Source organism: Eucyclogobius newberryi, unplaced genomic scaffold (assembly GCF_026437365.1).
Source record: "Eucyclogobius newberryi isolate DKJ021-1_F unplaced genomic scaffold, fEucNew1.0.hap1 SCAF_50, whole genome shotgun sequence".
Taxonomy (NCBI): Eukaryota; Metazoa; Chordata; class Actinopteri; order Gobiiformes; family Gobiidae; genus Eucyclogobius; species Eucyclogobius newberryi.
Genome location: NW_027316168.1, coordinates 582,501 through 597,431, shown reverse-complemented (window position 1 = coordinate 597,431; position 14,931 = coordinate 582,501). Strand labels below are relative to the sequence as shown.

The window sequence follows — 14,931 nt, the reverse complement described above, 5'->3', positions numbered from 1 at the left end:
AAAAAAAAAAAAAGAAGTTTTTCATTGAGATATCCCAATTTTGACCGAGCAAGTGGCGTGAAGGTACTCTTCACGAAAAGACAGTGTTTGATGCAAAAAAAGCAATTTATACGAGTTTTGACCTGGAACATTTCGCTCACGGCCATACCACCCTGGACCAGCCCGATCTCGTCTGATCTCGGAAGCCAAGCAGGGTTGGGCCTGGTTAGTACTTGGATGGGAGACCGCCTGGGAATACCAGGTGCTGTGAGCATTTTCACACTTTTTCACCTGTCAAAAAAAAAAAAAAAAAAAAAAAAAAGAAGTTTTTCATTGAGATATCCCAATTTTGACCGAGCAAGTGGCGTGAAGGTACTCTTCACGAAAAGACAGTGTTTGATGCAAAAAAAGCAATTTATACGAGTTTTGACCTGGAACATTTCGCTCACGGCCATACCACCCTGGACCAGCCCGATCTCGTCTGATCTCGGAAGCCAAGCAGGGTTGGGCCTGGTTAGTACTTGGATGGGAGACCGCCTGGGAATACCAGGTGCTGTGAGCATTTTCACACTTTTTCACCTGTCAAAAAAAAAAAAAAAAGAAGTTTTTCATTGAGATATCCCAATTTTGACCGAGCAAGTGGCGTGAAGGTACTCTTCACGAAAAGACAGTGTTTGATATAAAAAAGGCCGTTTTGACCTGGAACATTTCGCTCACGGCCATACCACCCTGGACCAGCCCGATCTCGTCTGATCTCGGAAGCCAAGCAGGGTTGGGCCTGGTTAGTACTTGGATGGGAGACCGCCTGGGAATACCAGGTGCTGTGAGCATTTTCACACTTTTTCACCTGTCAAAAAAAAAAAAAAAAGAAGTTTTTCATTGAGATATCCCAATTTTGACCGAGCAAGTGGCGTGAAGGTACTCTTCACGAAAAGACAGTGTTTGATATAAAAAAGGCCGTTTTGACCTGGAACATTTCGCTCACGGCCATACCACCCTGGACCAGCCCGATCTCGTCTGATCTCGGAAGCCAAGCAGGGTTGGGCCTGGTTAGTACTTGGATGGGAGACCGCCTGGGAATACCAGGTGCTGTGAGCATTTTCACACTTTTTCACCTGTCAAAAAAAAAAAAAAAAGAAGTTTTTCATTGAGATATCCCAATTTTGACCGAGCAAGTGGCGTGAAGGTACTCTTCACGAAAAGACAGTGTTTGATATAAAAAAGGCCGTTTTGACCTGGAACATTTCGCTCACGGCCATACCACCCTGGACCAGCCCGATCTCGTCTGATCTCGGAAGCCAAGCAGGGTTGGGCCTGGTTAGTACTTGGATGGGAGACCGCCTGGGAATACCAGGTGCTGTGAGCATTTTCACACTTTTTCACCTGTCAAAAAAAAAAAAAAAAGAAGTTTTTCATTGAGATATCCCAATTTTGACCGAGCAAGTGGCGTGAAGGTACTCTTCACGAAAAGACAGTGTTTGATATAAAAAAGGCCGTTTTGACCTGGAACATTTCGCTCACGGCCATACCACCCTGGACCAGCCCGATCTCGTCTGATCTCGGAAGCCAAGCAGGGTTGGGCCTGGTTAGTACTTGGATGGGAGACCGCCTGGGAATACCAGGTGCTGTGAGCATTTTCACACTTTTTCACCTGTCAAAAAAAAAAAAAAAAGAAGTTTTTCATTGAGATATCCCAATTTTGACCGAGCAAGTGGCGTGAAGGTACTCTTCACGAAAAGACAGTGTTTGATATAAAAAAGGCCGTTTTGACCTGGAACATTTCGCTCACGGCCATACCACCCTGGACCAGCCCGATCTCGTCTGATCTCGGAAGCCAAGCAGGGTTGGGCCTGGTTAGTACTTGGATGGGAGACCGCCTGGGAATACCAGGTGCTGTGAGCATTTTCACACTTTTTCACCTGTCAAAAAAAAAAAAAAAAAAAAAAAAAGAAGTTTTTCATTGAGATATCCCAATTTTGACCGAGCAAGTGGCGTGAAGGTACTCTTCACGAAAAGACAGTGTTTGATGCAAAAAAAGCAATTTATACGAGTTTTGACCTGGAACATTTCGCTCACGGCCATACCACCCTGGACCAGCCCGATCTCGTCTGATCTCGGAAGCCAAGCAGGGTTGGGCCTGGTTAGTACTTGGATGGGAGACCGCCTGGGAATACCAGGTGCTGTGAGCATTTTCACACTTTTTCACCTGTCAAAAAAAAAAAAAAAAAAAAAAAAAAGAAGTTTTTCATTGAGATATCCCAATTTTGACCGAGCAAGTGGCGTGAAGGTACTCTTCACGAAAAGACAGTGTTTGATATAAAAAAGGCCGTTTTGACCTGGAACATTTCGCTCACGGCCATACCACCCTGGACCAGCCCGATCTCGTCTGATCTCGGAAGCCAAGCAGGGTTGGGCCTGGTTAGTACTTGGATGGGAGACCGCCTGGGAATACCAGGTGCTGTGAGCATTTTCACACTTTTTCACCTGTCAAAAAAAAAAAAAAAAGAAGTTTTTCATTGAGATATCCCAATTTTGACCGAGCAAGTGGCGTGAAGGTACTCTTCACGAAAAGACAGTGTTTGATATAAAAAAGGCCGTTTTGACCTGGAACATTTCGCTCACGGCCATACCACCCTGGACCAGCCCGATCTCGTCTGATCTCGGAAGCCAAGCAGGGTTGGGCCTGGTTAGTACTTGGATGGGAGACCGCCTGGGAATACCAGGTGCTGTGAGCATTTTCACACTTTTTCACCTGTCAAAAAAAAAAAAAAAAGAAGTTTTTCATTGAGATATCCCAATTTTGACCGAGCAAGTGGCGTGAAGGTACTCTTCACGAAAAGACAGTGTTTGATATAAAAAAGGCCGTTTTGACCTGGAACATTTCGCTCACGGCCATACCACCCTGGACCAGCCCGATCTCGTCTGATCTCGGAAGCCAAGCAGGGTTGGGCCTGGTTAGTACTTGGATGGGAGACCGCCTGGGAATACCAGGTGCTGTGAGCATTTTCACACTTTTTCACCTGTCAAAAAAAAAAAAAAAAGAAGTTTTTCATTGAGATATCCCAATTTTGACCGAGCAAGTGGCGTGAAGGTACTCTTCACGAAAAGACAGTGTTTGATGCAAAAAAAGCAATTTATACGAGTTTTGACCTGGAACATTTCGCTCACGGCCATACCACCCTGGACCAGCCCGATCTCGTCTGATCTCGGAAGCCAAGCAGGGTTGGGCCTGGTTAGTACTTGGATGGGAGACCGCCTGGGAATACCAGGTGCTGTGAGCATTTTCACACTTTTTCACCTGTCAAAAAAAAAAAAAAAAGAAGTTTTTCATTGAGATATCCCAATTTTGACCGAGCAAGTGGCGTGAAGGTACTCTTCACGAAAAGACAGTGTTTGATATAAAAAAGGCCGTTTTGACCTGGAACATTTCGCTCACGGCCATACCACCCTGGACCAGCCCGATCTCGTCTGATCTCGGAAGCCAAGCAGGGTTGGGCCTGGTTAGTACTTGGATGGGAGACCGCCTGGGAATACCAGGTGCTGTGAGCATTTTCACACTTTTTCACCTGTCAAAAAAAAAAAAAAAAGAAGTTTTTCATTGAGATATCCCAATTTTGACCGAGCAAGTGGCGTGAAGGTACTCTTCACGAAAAGACAGTGTTTGATGCAAAAAAAGCAATTTATACGAGTTTTGACCTGGAACATTTCGCTCACGGCCATACCACCCTGGACCAGCCCGATCTCGTCTGATCTCGGAAGCCAAGCAGGGTTGGGCCTGGTTAGTACTTGGATGGGAGACCGCCTGGGAATACCAGGTGCTGTGAGCATTTTCACACTTTTTCACCTGTCAAAAAAAAAAAAAAAAAAAAAAAAAAGAAGTTTTTCATTGAGATATCCCAATTTTGACCGAGCAAGTGGCGTGAAGGTACTCTTCACGAAAAGACAGTGTTTGATGCAAAAAAAGCAATTTATACGAGTTTTGACCTGGAACATTTCGCTCACGGCCATACCACCCTGGACCAGCCCGATCTCGTCTGATCTCGGAAGCCAAGCAGGGTTGGGCCTGGTTAGTACTTGGATGGGAGACCGCCTGGGAATACCAGGTGCTGTGAGCATTTTCACACTTTTTCACCTGTCAAAAAAAAAAAAAAAAGAAGTTTTTCATTGAGATATCCCAATTTTGACCGAGCAAGTGGCGTGAAGGTACTCTTCACGAAAAGACAGTGTTTGATATAAAAAAGGCCGTTTTGACCTGGAACATTTCGCTCACGGCCATACCACCCTGGACCAGCCCGATCTCGTCTGATCTCGGAAGCCAAGCAGGGTTGGGCCTGGTTAGTACTTGGATGGGAGACCGCCTGGGAATACCAGGTGCTGTGAGCATTTTCACACTTTTTCACCTGTCAAAAAAAAAAAAAAAAGAAGTTTTTCATTGAGATATCCCAATTTTGACCGAGCAAGTGGCGTGAAGGTACTCTTCACGAAAAGACAGTGTTTGATATAAAAAAGGCCGTTTTGACCTGGAACATTTCGCTCACGGCCATACCACCCTGGACCAGCCCGATCTCGTCTGATCTCGGAAGCCAAGCAGGGTTGGGCCTGGTTAGTACTTGGATGGGAGACCGCCTGGGAATACCAGGTGCTGTGAGCATTTTCACACTTTTTCACCTGTCAAAAAAAAAAAAAAAAGAAGTTTTTCATTGAGATATCCCAATTTTGACCGAGCAAGTGGCGTGAAGGTACTCTTCACGAAAAGACAGTGTTTGATATAAAAAAGGCCGTTTTGACCTGGAACATTTCGCTCACGGCCATACCACCCTGGACCAGCCCGATCTCGTCTGATCTCGGAAGCCAAGCAGGGTTGGGCCTGGTTAGTACTTGGATGGGAGACCGCCTGGGAATACCAGGTGCTGTGAGCATTTTCACACTTTTTCACCTGTCAAAAAAAAAAAAAAAAGAAGTTTTTCATTGAGATATCCCAATTTTGACCGAGCAAGTGGCGTGAAGGTACTCTTCACGAAAAGACAGTGTTTGATATAAAAAAGGCCGTTTTGACCTGGAACATTTCGCTCACGGCCATACCACCCTGGACCAGCCCGATCTCGTCTGATCTCGGAAGCCAAGCAGGGTTGGGCCTGGTTAGTACTTGGATGGGAGACCGCCTGGGAATACCAGGTGCTGTGAGCATTTTCACACTTTTTCACCTGTCAAAAAAAAAAAAAAAAGAAGTTTTTCATTGAGATATCCCAATTTTGACCGAGCAAGTGGCGTGAAGGTACTCTTCACGAAAAGACAGTGTTTGATATAAAAAAGGCCGTTTTGACCTGGAACATTTCGCTCACGGCCATACCACCCTGGACCAGCCCGATCTCGTCTGATCTCGGAAGCCAAGCAGGGTTGGGCCTGGTTAGTACTTGGATGGGAGACCGCCTGGGAATACCAGGTGCTGTGAGCATTTTCACACTTTTTCACCTGTCAAAAAAAAAAAAAAAAGAAGTTTTTCATTGAGATATCCCAATTTTGACCGAGCAAGTGGCGTGAAGGTACTCTTCACGAAAAGACAGTGTTTGATATAAAAAAGGCCGTTTTGACCTGGAACATTTCGCTCACGGCCATACCACCCTGGACCAGCCCGATCTCGTCTGATCTCGGAAGCCAAGCAGGGTTGGGCCTGGTTAGTACTTGGATGGGAGACCGCCTGGGAATACCAGGTGCTGTGAGCATTTTCACACTTTTTCACCTGTCAAAAAAAAAAAAAAAAAAAAAAAAAGAAGTTTTTCATTGAGATATCCCAATTTTGACCGAGCAAGTGGCGTGAAGGTACTCTTCACGAAAAGACAGTGTTTGATGCAAAAAAAGCAATTTATACGAGTTTTGACCTGGAACATTTCGCTCACGGCCATACCACCCTGGACCAGCCCGATCTCGTCTGATCTCGGAAGCCAAGCAGGGTTGGGCCTGGTTAGTACTTGGATGGGAGACCGCCTGGGAATACCAGGTGCTGTGAGCATTTTCACACTTTTTCACCTGTCAAAAAAAAAAAAAAAAGAAGTTTTTCATTGAGATATCCCAATTTTGACCGAGCAAGTGGCGTGAAGGTACTCTTCACGAAAAGACAGTGTTTGATATAAAAAAGGCCGTTTTGACCTGGAACATTTCGCTCACGGCCATACCACCCTGGACCAGCCCGATCTCGTCTGATCTCGGAAGCCAAGCAGGGTTGGGCCTGGTTAGTACTTGGATGGGAGACCGCCTGGGAATACCAGGTGCTGTGAGCATTTTCACACTTTTTCACCTGTCAAAAAAAAAAAAAAAAGAAGTTTTTCATTGAGATATCCCAATTTTGACCGAGCAAGTGGCGTGAAGGTACTCTTCACGAAAAGACAGTGTTTGATATAAAAAAGGCCGTTTTGACCTGGAACATTTCGCTCACGGCCATACCACCCTGGACCAGCCCGATCTCGTCTGATCTCGGAAGCCAAGCAGGGTTGGGCCTGGTTAGTACTTGGATGGGAGACCGCCTGGGAATACCAGGTGCTGTGAGCATTTTCACACTTTTTCACCTGTCAAAAAAAAAAAAAAAAGAAGTTTTTCATTGAGATATCCCAATTTTGACCGAGCAAGTGGCGTGAAGGTACTCTTCACGAAAAGACAGTGTTTGATATAAAAAAGGCCGTTTTGACCTGGAACATTTCGCTCACGGCCATACCACCCTGGACCAGCCCGATCTCGTCTGATCTCGGAAGCCAAGCAGGGTTGGGCCTGGTTAGTACTTGGATGGGAGACCGCCTGGGAATACCAGGTGCTGTGAGCATTTTCACACTTTTTCACCTGTCAAAAAAAAAAAAAAAAGAAGTTTTTCATTGAGATATCCCAATTTTGACCGAGCAAGTGGCGTGAAGGTACTCTTCACGAAAAGACAGTGTTTGATATAAAAAAGGCCGTTTTGACCTGGAACATTTCGCTCACGGCCATACCACCCTGGACCAGCCCGATCTCGTCTGATCTCGGAAGCCAAGCAGGGTTGGGCCTGGTTAGTACTTGGATGGGAGACCGCCTGGGAATACCAGGTGCTGTGAGCATTTTCACACTTTTTCACCTGTCAAAAAAAAAAAAAAAAGAAGTTTTTCATTGAGATATCCCAATTTTGACCGAGCAAGTGGCGTGAAGGTACTCTTCACGAAAAGACAGTGTTTGATATAAAAAAGGCCGTTTTGACCTGGAACATTTCGCTCACGGCCATACCACCCTGGACCAGCCCGATCTCGTCTGATCTCGGAAGCCAAGCAGGGTTGGGCCTGGTTAGTACTTGGATGGGAGACCGCCTGGGAATACCAGGTGCTGTGAGCATTTTCACACTTTTTCACCTGTCAAAAAAAAAAAAAAAAAAAAAAAAAAGAAGTTTTTCATTGAGATATCCCAATTTTGACCGAGCAAGTGGCGTGAAGGTACTCTTCACGAAAAGACAGTGTTTGATGCAAAAAAAGCAATTTATACGAGTTTTGACCTGGAACATTTCGCTCACGGCCATACCACCCTGGACCAGCCCGATCTCGTCTGATCTCGGAAGCCAAGCAGGGTTGGGCCTGGTTAGTACTTGGATGGGAGACCGCCTGGGAATACCAGGTGCTGTGAGCATTTTCACACTTTTTCACCTGTCAAAAAAAAAAAAAAAAGAAGTTTTTCATTGAGATATCCCAATTTTGACCGAGCAAGTGGCGTGAAGGTACTCTTCACGAAAAGACAGTGTTTGATATAAAAAAGGCCGTTTTGACCTGGAACATTTCGCTCACGGCCATACCACCCTGGACCAGCCCGATCTCGTCTGATCTCGGAAGCCAAGCAGGGTTGGGCCTGGTTAGTACTTGGATGGGAGACCGCCTGGGAATACCAGGTGCTGTGAGCATTTTCACACTTTTTCACCTGTCAAAAAAAAAAAAAAAAGAAGTTTTTCATTGAGATATCCCAATTTTGACCGAGCAAGTGGCGTGAAGGTACTCTTCACGAAAAGACAGTGTTTGATATAAAAAAGGCCGTTTTGACCTGGAACATTTCGCTCACGGCCATACCACCCTGGACCAGCCCGATCTCGTCTGATCTCGGAAGCCAAGCAGGGTTGGGCCTGGTTAGTACTTGGATGGGAGACCGCCTGGGAATACCAGGTGCTGTGAGCATTTTCACACTTTTTCACCTGTCAAAAAAAAAAAAAAAAAAAAAAAAAAGAAGTTTTTCATTGAGATATCCCAATTTTGACCGAGCAAGTGGCGTGAAGGTACTCTTCACGAAAAGACAGTGTTTGATGCAAAAAAAGCAATTTATACGAGTTTTGACCTGGAACATTTCGCTCACGGCCATACCACCCTGGACCAGCCCGATCTCGTCTGATCTCGGAAGCCAAGCAGGGTTGGGCCTGGTTAGTACTTGGATGGGAGACCGCCTGGGAATACCAGGTGCTGTGAGCATTTTCACACTTTTTCACCTGTCAAAAAAAAAAAAAAAAAAAAAAAAAAGAAGTTTTTCATTGAGATATCCCAATTTTGACCGAGCAAGTGGCGTGAAGGTACTCTTCACGAAAAGACAGTGTTTGATATAAAAAAGGCCGTTTTGACCTGGAACATTTCGCTCACGGCCATACCACCCTGGACCAGCCCGATCTCGTCTGATCTCGGAAGCCAAGCAGGGTTGGGCCTGGTTAGTACTTGGATGGGAGACCGCCTGGGAATACCAGGTGCTGTGAGCATTTTCACACTTTTTCACCTGTCAAAAAAAAAAAAAAAAGAAGTTTTTCATTGAGATATCCCAATTTTGACCGAGCAAGTGGCGTGAAGGTACTCTTCACGAAAAGACAGTGTTTGATATAAAAAAGGCCGTTTTGACCTGGAACATTTCGCTCACGGCCATACCACCCTGGACCAGCCCGATCTCGTCTGATCTCGGAAGCCAAGCAGGGTTGGGCCTGGTTAGTACTTGGATGGGAGACCGCCTGGGAATACCAGGTGCTGTGAGCATTTTCACACTTTTTCACCTGTCAAAAAAAAAAAAAAAAGAAGTTTTTCATTGAGATATCCCAATTTTGACCGAGCAAGTGGCGTGAAGGTACTCTTCACGAAAAGACAGTGTTTGATATAAAAAAGGCCGTTTTGACCTGGAACATTTCGCTCACGGCCATACCACCCTGGACCAGCCCGATCTCGTCTGATCTCGGAAGCCAAGCAGGGTTGGGCCTGGTTAGTACTTGGATGGGAGACCGCCTGGGAATACCAGGTGCTGTGAGCATTTTCACACTTTTTCACCTGTCAAAAAAAAAAAAAAAAGAAGTTTTTCATTGAGATATCCCAATTTTGACCGAGCAAGTGGCGTGAAGGTACTCTTCACGAAAAGACAGTGTTTGATATAAAAAAGGCCGTTTTGACCTGGAACATTTCGCTCACGGCCATACCACCCTGGACCAGCCCGATCTCGTCTGATCTCGGAAGCCAAGCAGGGTTGGGCCTGGTTAGTACTTGGATGGGAGACCGCCTGGGAATACCAGGTGCTGTGAGCATTTTCACACTTTTTCACCTGTCAAAAAAAAAAAAAAAAGAAGTTTTTCATTGAGATATCCCAATTTTGACCGAGCAAGTGGCGTGAAGGTACTCTTCACGAAAAGACAGTGTTTGATATAAAAAAGGCCGTTTTGACCTGGAACATTTCGCTCACGGCCATACCACCCTGGACCAGCCCGATCTCGTCTGATCTCGGAAGCCAAGCAGGGTTGGGCCTGGTTAGTACTTGGATGGGAGACCGCCTGGGAATACCAGGTGCTGTGAGCATTTTCACACTTTTTCACCTGTCAAAAAAAAAAAAAAAAGAAGTTTTTCATTGAGATATCCCAATTTTGACCGAGCAAGTGGCGTGAAGGTACTCTTCACGAAAAGACAGTGTTTGATATAAAAAAGGCCGTTTTGACCTGGAACATTTCGCTCACGGCCATACCACCCTGGACCAGCCCGATCTCGTCTGATCTCGGAAGCCAAGCAGGGTTGGGCCTGGTTAGTACTTGGATGGGAGACCGCCTGGGAATACCAGGTGCTGTGAGCATTTTCACACTTTTTCACCTGTCAAAAAAAAAAAAAAAAGAAGTTTTTCATTGAGATATCCCAATTTTGACCGAGCAAGTGGCGTGAAGGTACTCTTCACGAAAAGACAGTGTTTGATATAAAAAAGGCCGTTTTGACCTGGAACATTTCGCTCACGGCCATACCACCCTGGACCAGCCCGATCTCGTCTGATCTCGGAAGCCAAGCAGGGTTGGGCCTGGTTAGTACTTGGATGGGAGACCGCCTGGGAATACCAGGTGCTGTGAGCATTTTCACACTTTTTCACTGTCAAAAAAAAAAAAAAAAGAAGTTTTTCATTGAGATATCCCAATTTTGACCGAGCAAGTGGCGTGAAGGTACTCTTCACGAAAAGACAGTGTTTGATATAAAAAAGGCCGTTTTGACCTGGAACATTTCGCTCACGGCCATACCACCCTGGACCAGCCCGATCTCGTCTGATCTCGGAAGCCAAGCAGGGTTGGGCCTGGTTAGTACTTGGATGGGAGACCGCCTGGGAATACCAGGTGCTGTGAGCATTTTCACACTTTTTCACCTGTCAAAAAAAAAAAAAAAAAAAAAAAAAAGAAGTTTTTCATTGAGATATCCCAATTTTGACCGAGCAAGTGGCGTGAAGGTACTCTTCACGAAAAGACAGTGTTTGATGCAAAAAAAGCAATTTATACGAGTTTTGACCTGGAACATTTCGCTCACGGCCATACCACCCTGGACCAGCCCGATCTCGTCTGATCTCGGAAGCCAAGCAGGGTTGGGCCTGGTTAGTACTTGGATGGGAGACCGCCTGGGAATACCAGGTGCTGTGAGCATTTTCACACTTTTTCACCTGTCAAAAAAAAAAAAAAAAGAAGTTTTTCATTGAGATATCCCAATTTTGACCGAGCAAGTGGCGTGAAGGTACTCTTCACGAAAAGACAGTGTTTGATATAAAAAAGGCCGTTTTGACCTGGAACATTTCGCTCACGGCCATACCACCCTGGACCAGCCCGATCTCGTCTGATCTCGGAAGCCAAGCAGGGTTGGGCCTGGTTAGTACTTGGATGGGAGACCGCCTGGGAATACCAGGTGCTGTGAGCATTTTCACACTTTTTCACCTGTCAAAAAAAAAAAAAAAAGAAGTTTTTCATTGAGATATCCCAATTTTGACCGAGCAAGTGGCGTGAAGGTACTCTTCACGAAAAGACAGTGTTTGATATAAAAAAGGCCGTTTTGACCTGGAACATTTCGCTCACGGCCATACCACCCTGGACCAGCCCGATCTCGTCTGATCTCGGAAGCCAAGCAGGGTTGGGCCTGGTTAGTACTTGGATGGGAGACCGCCTGGGAATACCAGGTGCTGTGAGCATTTTCACACTTTTTCACCTGTCAAAAAAAAAAAAAAAAAAAAAAAAAAAGAAGTTTTTCATTGAGATATCCCAATTTTGACCGAGCAAGTGGCGTGAAGGTACTCTTCACGAAAAGACAGTGTTTGATGCAAAAAAAGCAATTTATACGAGTTTTGACCTGGAACATTTCGCTCACGGCCATACCACCCTGGACCAGCCCGATCTCGTCTGATCTCGGAAGCCAAGCAGGGTTGGGCCTGGTTAGTACTTGGATGGGAGACCGCCTGGGAATACCAGGTGCTGTGAGCATTTTCACACTTTTTCACCTGTCAAAAAAAAAAAAAAAAGAAGTTTTTCATTGAGATATCCCAATTTTGACCGAGCAAGTGGCGTGAAGGTACTCTTCACGAAAAGACAGTGTTTGATATAAAAAAGGCCGTTTTGACCTGGAACATTTCGCTCACGGCCATACCACCCTGGACCAGCCCGATCTCGTCTGATCTCGGAAGCCAAGCAGGGTTGGGCCTGGTTAGTACTTGGATGGGAGACCGCCTGGGAATACCAGGTGCTGTGAGCATTTTCACACTTTTTCACCTGTCAAAAAAAAAAAAAAAAGAAGTTTTTCATTGAGATATCCCAATTTTGACCGAGCAAGTGGCGTGAAGGTACTCTTCACGAAAAGACAGTGTTTGATATAAAAAAGGCCGTTTTGACCTGGAACATTTCGCTCACGGCCATACCACCCTGGACCAGCCCGATCTCGTCTGATCTCGGAAGCCAAGCAGGGTTGGGCCTGGTTAGTACTTGGATGGGAGACCGCCTGGGAATACCAGGTGCTGTGAGCATTTTCACACTTTTTCACCTGTCAAAAAAAAAAAAAAAAAAAAAAAAAGAAGTTTTTCATTGAGATATCCCAATTTTGACCGAGCAAGTGGCGTGAAGGTACTCTTCACGAAAAGACAGTGTTTGATGCAAAAAAAGCAATTTATACGAGTTTTGACCTGGAACATTTCGCTCACGGCCATACCACCCTGGACCAGCCCGATCTCGTCTGATCTCGGAAGCCAAGCAGGGTTGGGCCTGGTTAGTACTTGGATGGGAGACCGCCTGGGAATACCAGGTGCTGTGAGCATTTTCACACTTTTTCACCTGTCAAAAAAAAAAAAAAAAAAAAAAAAAAGAAGTTTTTCATTGAGATATCCCAATTTTGACCGAGCAAGTGGCGTGAAGGTACTCTTCACGAAAAGACAGTGTTTGATATAAAAAAGGCCGTTTTGACCTGGAACATTTCGCTCACGGCCATACCACCCTGGACCAGCCCGATCTCGTCTGATCTCGGAAGCCAAGCAGGGTTGGGCCTGGTTAGTACTTGGATGGGAGACCGCCTGGGAATACCAGGTGCTGTGAGCATTTTCACACTTTTTCACCTGTCAAAAAAAAAAAAAAAAGAAGTTTTTCATTGAGATATCCCAATTTTGACCGAGCAAGTGGCGTGAAGGTACTCTTCACGAAAAGACAGTGTTTGATATAAAAAAGGCCGTTTTGACCTGGAACATTTCGCTCACGGCCATACCACCCTGGACCAGCCCGATCTCGTCTGATCTCGGAAGCCAAGCAGGGTTGGGCCTGGTTAGTACTTGGATGGGAGACCGCCTGGGAATACCAGGTGCTGTGAGCATTTTCACACTTTTTCACCTGTCAAAAAAAAAAAAAAAAGAAGTTTTTCATTGAGATATCCCAATTTTGACCGAGCAAGTGGCGTGAAGGTACTCTTCACGAAAAGACAGTGTTTGATATAAAAAAGGCCGTTTTGACCTGGAACATTTCGCTCACGGCCATACCACCCTGGACCAGCCCGATCTCGTCTGATCTCGGAAGCCAAGCAGGGTTGGGCCTGGTTAGTACTTGGATGGGAGACCGCCTGGGAATACCAGGTGCTGTGAGCATTTTCACACTTTTTCACCTGTCAAAAAAAAAAAAAAAAGAAGTTTTTCATTGAGATATCCCAATTTTGACCGAGCAAGTGGCGTGAAGGTACTCTTCACGAAAAGACAGTGTTTGATATAAAAAAGGCCGTTTTGACCTGGAACATTTCGCTCACGGCCATACCACCCTGGACCAGCCCGATCTCGTCTGATCTCGGAAGCCAAGCAGGGTTGGGCCTGGTTAGTACTTGGATGGGAGACCGCCTGGGAATACCAGGTGCTGTGAGCATTTTCACACTTTTTCACCTGTCAAAAAAAAAAAAAAAAGAAGTTTTTCATTGAGATATCCCAATTTTGACCGAGCAAGTGGCGTGAAGGTACTCTTCACGAAAAGACAGTGTTTGATATAAAAAAGGCCGTTTTGACCTGGAACATTTCGCTCACGGCCATACCACCCTGGACCAGCCCGATCTCGTCTGATCTCGGAAGCCAAGCAGGGTTGGGCCTGGTTAGTACTTGGATGGGAGACCGCCTGGGAATACCAGGTGCTGTGAGCATTTTCACACTTTTTCACCTGTCAAAAAAAAAAAAAAAAAAAAAAAAAGAAGTTTTTCATTGAGATATCCCAATTTTGACCGAGCAAGTGGCGTGAAGGTACTCTTCACGAAAAGACAGTGTTTGATGCAAAAAAAGCAATTTATACGAGTTTTGACCTGGAACATTTCGCTCACGGCCATACCACCCTGGACCAGCCCGATCTCGTCTGATCTCGGAAGCCAAGCAGGGTTGGGCCTGGTTAGTACTTGGATGGGAGACCGCCTGGGAATACCAGGTGCTGTGAGCATTTTCACACTTTTTCACCTGTCAAAAAAAAAAAAAAAAAAAAAAAAAAGAAGTTTTTCATTGAGATATCCCAATTTTGACCGAGCAAGTGGCGTGAAGGTACTCTTCACGAAAAGACAGTGTTTGATATAAAAAAGGCCGTTTTGACCTGGAACATTTCGCTCACGGCCATACCACCCTGGACCAGCCCGATCTCGTCTGATCTCGGAAGCCAAGCAGGGTTGGGCCTGGTTAGTACTTGGATGGGAGACCGCCTGGGAATACCAGGTGCTGTGAGCATTTTCACACTTTTTCACCTGTCAAAAAAAAAAAAAAAAGAAGTTTTTCATTGAGATATCCCAATTTTGACCGAGCAAGTGGCGTGAAGGTACTCTTCACGAAAAGACAGTGTTTGATATAAAAAAGGCCGTTTTGACCTGGAACATTTCGCTCACGGCCATACCACCCTGGACCAGCCCGATCTCGTCTGATCTCGGAAGCCAAGCAGGGTTGGGCCTGGTTAGTACTTGGATGGGAGACCGCCTGGGAATACCAGGTGCTGTGAGCATTTTCACACTTTTTCACCTGTCAAAAAAAAAAAAAAAAGAAGTTTTTCATTGAGATATCCCAATTTTGACCGAGCAAGTGGCGTGAAGGTACTCTTCACGAAAAGACAGTGTTTGATATAAAAAAGGCCGTTTTGACCTGGAACATTTCGCTCACGGCCATACCACCCTGGACCAGCCCGATCTCGTCTGATCTCGGAAGCCAAGCAGGGTTGGGCCT

General features: G+C 45.6%; 55 non-coding genes across 55 annotated transcripts in view; all 55 read left to right on the top strand.

The window, feature by feature from the left end:
• The first annotated feature begins 134 nt into the window (after nt 1-134).
• LOC140382082 (5S ribosomal RNA) lies at nt 135-253 on the top strand. Its single transcript, XR_011931538.1, has one exon. It is a non-coding gene; the product is annotated as a 5S ribosomal RNA (ribosomal RNA).
• Nucleotides 254-422: 169 nt separating this feature from the next.
• LOC140382081 (5S ribosomal RNA) lies at nt 423-541 on the top strand. The gene has a single exon (XR_011931537.1). It is a non-coding gene; the product is annotated as a 5S ribosomal RNA (ribosomal RNA).
• A 149-nt stretch (nt 542-690) lies between these two features.
• On the top strand, nt 691-809 carry LOC140382080 (5S ribosomal RNA). Its single transcript, XR_011931536.1, has one exon. It is a non-coding gene; the product is annotated as a 5S ribosomal RNA (ribosomal RNA).
• A 149-nt stretch (nt 810-958) lies between these two features.
• Nucleotides 959-1,077, top strand: LOC140382079 (5S ribosomal RNA). The gene has a single exon (XR_011931535.1). It is a non-coding gene; the product is annotated as a 5S ribosomal RNA (ribosomal RNA).
• Nucleotides 1,078-1,226: 149 nt separating this feature from the next.
• On the top strand, nt 1,227-1,345 carry LOC140382077 (5S ribosomal RNA). Its single transcript, XR_011931533.1, has one exon. It is a non-coding gene; the product is annotated as a 5S ribosomal RNA (ribosomal RNA).
• A 149-nt stretch (nt 1,346-1,494) lies between these two features.
• Nucleotides 1,495-1,613, top strand: LOC140382076 (5S ribosomal RNA). The gene has a single exon (XR_011931532.1). It is a non-coding gene; the product is annotated as a 5S ribosomal RNA (ribosomal RNA).
• Nucleotides 1,614-1,762: 149 nt separating this feature from the next.
• LOC140382074 (5S ribosomal RNA) lies at nt 1,763-1,881 on the top strand. Its single transcript, XR_011931531.1, has one exon. It is a non-coding gene; the product is annotated as a 5S ribosomal RNA (ribosomal RNA).
• A 168-nt stretch (nt 1,882-2,049) lies between these two features.
• Nucleotides 2,050-2,168, top strand: LOC140382073 (5S ribosomal RNA). Its single transcript, XR_011931530.1, has one exon. It is a non-coding gene; the product is annotated as a 5S ribosomal RNA (ribosomal RNA).
• Nucleotides 2,169-2,327: 159 nt separating this feature from the next.
• LOC140382072 (5S ribosomal RNA) lies at nt 2,328-2,446 on the top strand. Its single transcript, XR_011931529.1, has one exon. It is a non-coding gene; the product is annotated as a 5S ribosomal RNA (ribosomal RNA).
• Nucleotides 2,447-2,595: 149 nt separating this feature from the next.
• On the top strand, nt 2,596-2,714 carry LOC140382071 (5S ribosomal RNA). The gene has a single exon (XR_011931528.1). It is a non-coding gene; the product is annotated as a 5S ribosomal RNA (ribosomal RNA).
• A 149-nt stretch (nt 2,715-2,863) lies between these two features.
• On the top strand, nt 2,864-2,982 carry LOC140382070 (5S ribosomal RNA). Its single transcript, XR_011931527.1, has one exon. It is a non-coding gene; the product is annotated as a 5S ribosomal RNA (ribosomal RNA).
• Nucleotides 2,983-3,141: 159 nt separating this feature from the next.
• LOC140382069 (5S ribosomal RNA) lies at nt 3,142-3,260 on the top strand. Its single transcript, XR_011931526.1, has one exon. It is a non-coding gene; the product is annotated as a 5S ribosomal RNA (ribosomal RNA).
• Nucleotides 3,261-3,409: 149 nt separating this feature from the next.
• LOC140382068 (5S ribosomal RNA) lies at nt 3,410-3,528 on the top strand. Its single transcript, XR_011931525.1, has one exon. It is a non-coding gene; the product is annotated as a 5S ribosomal RNA (ribosomal RNA).
• Nucleotides 3,529-3,687: 159 nt separating this feature from the next.
• Nucleotides 3,688-3,806, top strand: LOC140382067 (5S ribosomal RNA). Its single transcript, XR_011931524.1, has one exon. It is a non-coding gene; the product is annotated as a 5S ribosomal RNA (ribosomal RNA).
• A 169-nt stretch (nt 3,807-3,975) lies between these two features.
• On the top strand, nt 3,976-4,094 carry LOC140382065 (5S ribosomal RNA). Its single transcript, XR_011931522.1, has one exon. It is a non-coding gene; the product is annotated as a 5S ribosomal RNA (ribosomal RNA).
• Nucleotides 4,095-4,243: 149 nt separating this feature from the next.
• On the top strand, nt 4,244-4,362 carry LOC140382063 (5S ribosomal RNA). Its single transcript, XR_011931521.1, has one exon. It is a non-coding gene; the product is annotated as a 5S ribosomal RNA (ribosomal RNA).
• A 149-nt stretch (nt 4,363-4,511) lies between these two features.
• LOC140382062 (5S ribosomal RNA) lies at nt 4,512-4,630 on the top strand. Its single transcript, XR_011931520.1, has one exon. It is a non-coding gene; the product is annotated as a 5S ribosomal RNA (ribosomal RNA).
• Nucleotides 4,631-4,779: 149 nt separating this feature from the next.
• Nucleotides 4,780-4,898, top strand: LOC140382061 (5S ribosomal RNA). Its single transcript, XR_011931519.1, has one exon. It is a non-coding gene; the product is annotated as a 5S ribosomal RNA (ribosomal RNA).
• Nucleotides 4,899-5,047: 149 nt separating this feature from the next.
• On the top strand, nt 5,048-5,166 carry LOC140382060 (5S ribosomal RNA). The gene has a single exon (XR_011931518.1). It is a non-coding gene; the product is annotated as a 5S ribosomal RNA (ribosomal RNA).
• A 149-nt stretch (nt 5,167-5,315) lies between these two features.
• On the top strand, nt 5,316-5,434 carry LOC140382059 (5S ribosomal RNA). Its single transcript, XR_011931517.1, has one exon. It is a non-coding gene; the product is annotated as a 5S ribosomal RNA (ribosomal RNA).
• Nucleotides 5,435-5,583: 149 nt separating this feature from the next.
• Nucleotides 5,584-5,702, top strand: LOC140382058 (5S ribosomal RNA). Its single transcript, XR_011931516.1, has one exon. It is a non-coding gene; the product is annotated as a 5S ribosomal RNA (ribosomal RNA).
• A 168-nt stretch (nt 5,703-5,870) lies between these two features.
• Nucleotides 5,871-5,989, top strand: LOC140382057 (5S ribosomal RNA). The gene has a single exon (XR_011931515.1). It is a non-coding gene; the product is annotated as a 5S ribosomal RNA (ribosomal RNA).
• A 149-nt stretch (nt 5,990-6,138) lies between these two features.
• Nucleotides 6,139-6,257, top strand: LOC140382056 (5S ribosomal RNA). The gene has a single exon (XR_011931514.1). It is a non-coding gene; the product is annotated as a 5S ribosomal RNA (ribosomal RNA).
• Nucleotides 6,258-6,406: 149 nt separating this feature from the next.
• LOC140382055 (5S ribosomal RNA) lies at nt 6,407-6,525 on the top strand. Its single transcript, XR_011931513.1, has one exon. It is a non-coding gene; the product is annotated as a 5S ribosomal RNA (ribosomal RNA).
• A 149-nt stretch (nt 6,526-6,674) lies between these two features.
• On the top strand, nt 6,675-6,793 carry LOC140382052 (5S ribosomal RNA). Its single transcript, XR_011931511.1, has one exon. It is a non-coding gene; the product is annotated as a 5S ribosomal RNA (ribosomal RNA).
• A 149-nt stretch (nt 6,794-6,942) lies between these two features.
• On the top strand, nt 6,943-7,061 carry LOC140382051 (5S ribosomal RNA). The gene has a single exon (XR_011931510.1). It is a non-coding gene; the product is annotated as a 5S ribosomal RNA (ribosomal RNA).
• A 149-nt stretch (nt 7,062-7,210) lies between these two features.
• Nucleotides 7,211-7,329, top strand: LOC140382050 (5S ribosomal RNA). The gene has a single exon (XR_011931509.1). It is a non-coding gene; the product is annotated as a 5S ribosomal RNA (ribosomal RNA).
• Nucleotides 7,330-7,498: 169 nt separating this feature from the next.
• On the top strand, nt 7,499-7,617 carry LOC140382049 (5S ribosomal RNA). The gene has a single exon (XR_011931508.1). It is a non-coding gene; the product is annotated as a 5S ribosomal RNA (ribosomal RNA).
• A 149-nt stretch (nt 7,618-7,766) lies between these two features.
• Nucleotides 7,767-7,885, top strand: LOC140382048 (5S ribosomal RNA). Its single transcript, XR_011931507.1, has one exon. It is a non-coding gene; the product is annotated as a 5S ribosomal RNA (ribosomal RNA).
• A 149-nt stretch (nt 7,886-8,034) lies between these two features.
• On the top strand, nt 8,035-8,153 carry LOC140382047 (5S ribosomal RNA). Its single transcript, XR_011931506.1, has one exon. It is a non-coding gene; the product is annotated as a 5S ribosomal RNA (ribosomal RNA).
• Nucleotides 8,154-8,322: 169 nt separating this feature from the next.
• Nucleotides 8,323-8,441, top strand: LOC140382046 (5S ribosomal RNA). The gene has a single exon (XR_011931505.1). It is a non-coding gene; the product is annotated as a 5S ribosomal RNA (ribosomal RNA).
• Nucleotides 8,442-8,600: 159 nt separating this feature from the next.
• LOC140382045 (5S ribosomal RNA) lies at nt 8,601-8,719 on the top strand. Its single transcript, XR_011931504.1, has one exon. It is a non-coding gene; the product is annotated as a 5S ribosomal RNA (ribosomal RNA).
• Nucleotides 8,720-8,868: 149 nt separating this feature from the next.
• On the top strand, nt 8,869-8,987 carry LOC140382044 (5S ribosomal RNA). Its single transcript, XR_011931503.1, has one exon. It is a non-coding gene; the product is annotated as a 5S ribosomal RNA (ribosomal RNA).
• Nucleotides 8,988-9,136: 149 nt separating this feature from the next.
• LOC140382043 (5S ribosomal RNA) lies at nt 9,137-9,255 on the top strand. Its single transcript, XR_011931502.1, has one exon. It is a non-coding gene; the product is annotated as a 5S ribosomal RNA (ribosomal RNA).
• Nucleotides 9,256-9,404: 149 nt separating this feature from the next.
• On the top strand, nt 9,405-9,523 carry LOC140382040 (5S ribosomal RNA). Its single transcript, XR_011931500.1, has one exon. It is a non-coding gene; the product is annotated as a 5S ribosomal RNA (ribosomal RNA).
• A 149-nt stretch (nt 9,524-9,672) lies between these two features.
• On the top strand, nt 9,673-9,791 carry LOC140382039 (5S ribosomal RNA). The gene has a single exon (XR_011931499.1). It is a non-coding gene; the product is annotated as a 5S ribosomal RNA (ribosomal RNA).
• Nucleotides 9,792-9,940: 149 nt separating this feature from the next.
• LOC140382038 (5S ribosomal RNA) lies at nt 9,941-10,059 on the top strand. The gene has a single exon (XR_011931498.1). It is a non-coding gene; the product is annotated as a 5S ribosomal RNA (ribosomal RNA).
• Nucleotides 10,060-10,208: 149 nt separating this feature from the next.
• LOC140382037 (5S ribosomal RNA) lies at nt 10,209-10,327 on the top strand. The gene has a single exon (XR_011931497.1). It is a non-coding gene; the product is annotated as a 5S ribosomal RNA (ribosomal RNA).
• A 148-nt stretch (nt 10,328-10,475) lies between these two features.
• Nucleotides 10,476-10,594, top strand: LOC140382036 (5S ribosomal RNA). The gene has a single exon (XR_011931496.1). It is a non-coding gene; the product is annotated as a 5S ribosomal RNA (ribosomal RNA).
• Nucleotides 10,595-10,763: 169 nt separating this feature from the next.
• LOC140382035 (5S ribosomal RNA) lies at nt 10,764-10,882 on the top strand. Its single transcript, XR_011931495.1, has one exon. It is a non-coding gene; the product is annotated as a 5S ribosomal RNA (ribosomal RNA).
• Nucleotides 10,883-11,031: 149 nt separating this feature from the next.
• Nucleotides 11,032-11,150, top strand: LOC140382034 (5S ribosomal RNA). Its single transcript, XR_011931494.1, has one exon. It is a non-coding gene; the product is annotated as a 5S ribosomal RNA (ribosomal RNA).
• Nucleotides 11,151-11,299: 149 nt separating this feature from the next.
• LOC140382033 (5S ribosomal RNA) lies at nt 11,300-11,418 on the top strand. Its single transcript, XR_011931493.1, has one exon. It is a non-coding gene; the product is annotated as a 5S ribosomal RNA (ribosomal RNA).
• A 170-nt stretch (nt 11,419-11,588) lies between these two features.
• On the top strand, nt 11,589-11,707 carry LOC140382032 (5S ribosomal RNA). The gene has a single exon (XR_011931492.1). It is a non-coding gene; the product is annotated as a 5S ribosomal RNA (ribosomal RNA).
• Nucleotides 11,708-11,856: 149 nt separating this feature from the next.
• On the top strand, nt 11,857-11,975 carry LOC140382030 (5S ribosomal RNA). Its single transcript, XR_011931491.1, has one exon. It is a non-coding gene; the product is annotated as a 5S ribosomal RNA (ribosomal RNA).
• Nucleotides 11,976-12,124: 149 nt separating this feature from the next.
• On the top strand, nt 12,125-12,243 carry LOC140382028 (5S ribosomal RNA). Its single transcript, XR_011931489.1, has one exon. It is a non-coding gene; the product is annotated as a 5S ribosomal RNA (ribosomal RNA).
• Nucleotides 12,244-12,411: 168 nt separating this feature from the next.
• Nucleotides 12,412-12,530, top strand: LOC140382027 (5S ribosomal RNA). Its single transcript, XR_011931488.1, has one exon. It is a non-coding gene; the product is annotated as a 5S ribosomal RNA (ribosomal RNA).
• A 159-nt stretch (nt 12,531-12,689) lies between these two features.
• Nucleotides 12,690-12,808, top strand: LOC140382026 (5S ribosomal RNA). Its single transcript, XR_011931487.1, has one exon. It is a non-coding gene; the product is annotated as a 5S ribosomal RNA (ribosomal RNA).
• Nucleotides 12,809-12,957: 149 nt separating this feature from the next.
• LOC140382025 (5S ribosomal RNA) lies at nt 12,958-13,076 on the top strand. The gene has a single exon (XR_011931486.1). It is a non-coding gene; the product is annotated as a 5S ribosomal RNA (ribosomal RNA).
• Nucleotides 13,077-13,225: 149 nt separating this feature from the next.
• On the top strand, nt 13,226-13,344 carry LOC140382024 (5S ribosomal RNA). The gene has a single exon (XR_011931485.1). It is a non-coding gene; the product is annotated as a 5S ribosomal RNA (ribosomal RNA).
• Nucleotides 13,345-13,493: 149 nt separating this feature from the next.
• On the top strand, nt 13,494-13,612 carry LOC140382023 (5S ribosomal RNA). Its single transcript, XR_011931484.1, has one exon. It is a non-coding gene; the product is annotated as a 5S ribosomal RNA (ribosomal RNA).
• Nucleotides 13,613-13,761: 149 nt separating this feature from the next.
• Nucleotides 13,762-13,880, top strand: LOC140382022 (5S ribosomal RNA). The gene has a single exon (XR_011931483.1). It is a non-coding gene; the product is annotated as a 5S ribosomal RNA (ribosomal RNA).
• Nucleotides 13,881-14,048: 168 nt separating this feature from the next.
• LOC140382021 (5S ribosomal RNA) lies at nt 14,049-14,167 on the top strand. The gene has a single exon (XR_011931482.1). It is a non-coding gene; the product is annotated as a 5S ribosomal RNA (ribosomal RNA).
• Nucleotides 14,168-14,326: 159 nt separating this feature from the next.
• Nucleotides 14,327-14,445, top strand: LOC140382019 (5S ribosomal RNA). Its single transcript, XR_011931481.1, has one exon. It is a non-coding gene; the product is annotated as a 5S ribosomal RNA (ribosomal RNA).
• Nucleotides 14,446-14,594: 149 nt separating this feature from the next.
• On the top strand, nt 14,595-14,713 carry LOC140382018 (5S ribosomal RNA). The gene has a single exon (XR_011931480.1). It is a non-coding gene; the product is annotated as a 5S ribosomal RNA (ribosomal RNA).
• A 149-nt stretch (nt 14,714-14,862) lies between these two features.
• Nucleotides 14,863-14,931, top strand: part of LOC140382016 (5S ribosomal RNA) — a 119-nt gene continuing 50 nt past the window's right edge. The window contains exon 1 of the ribosomal RNA XR_011931478.1: nt 14,863-14,931. This exon is cut by the window's right edge and continues 50 nt beyond it. This is a non-coding gene — a ribosomal RNA (5S ribosomal RNA).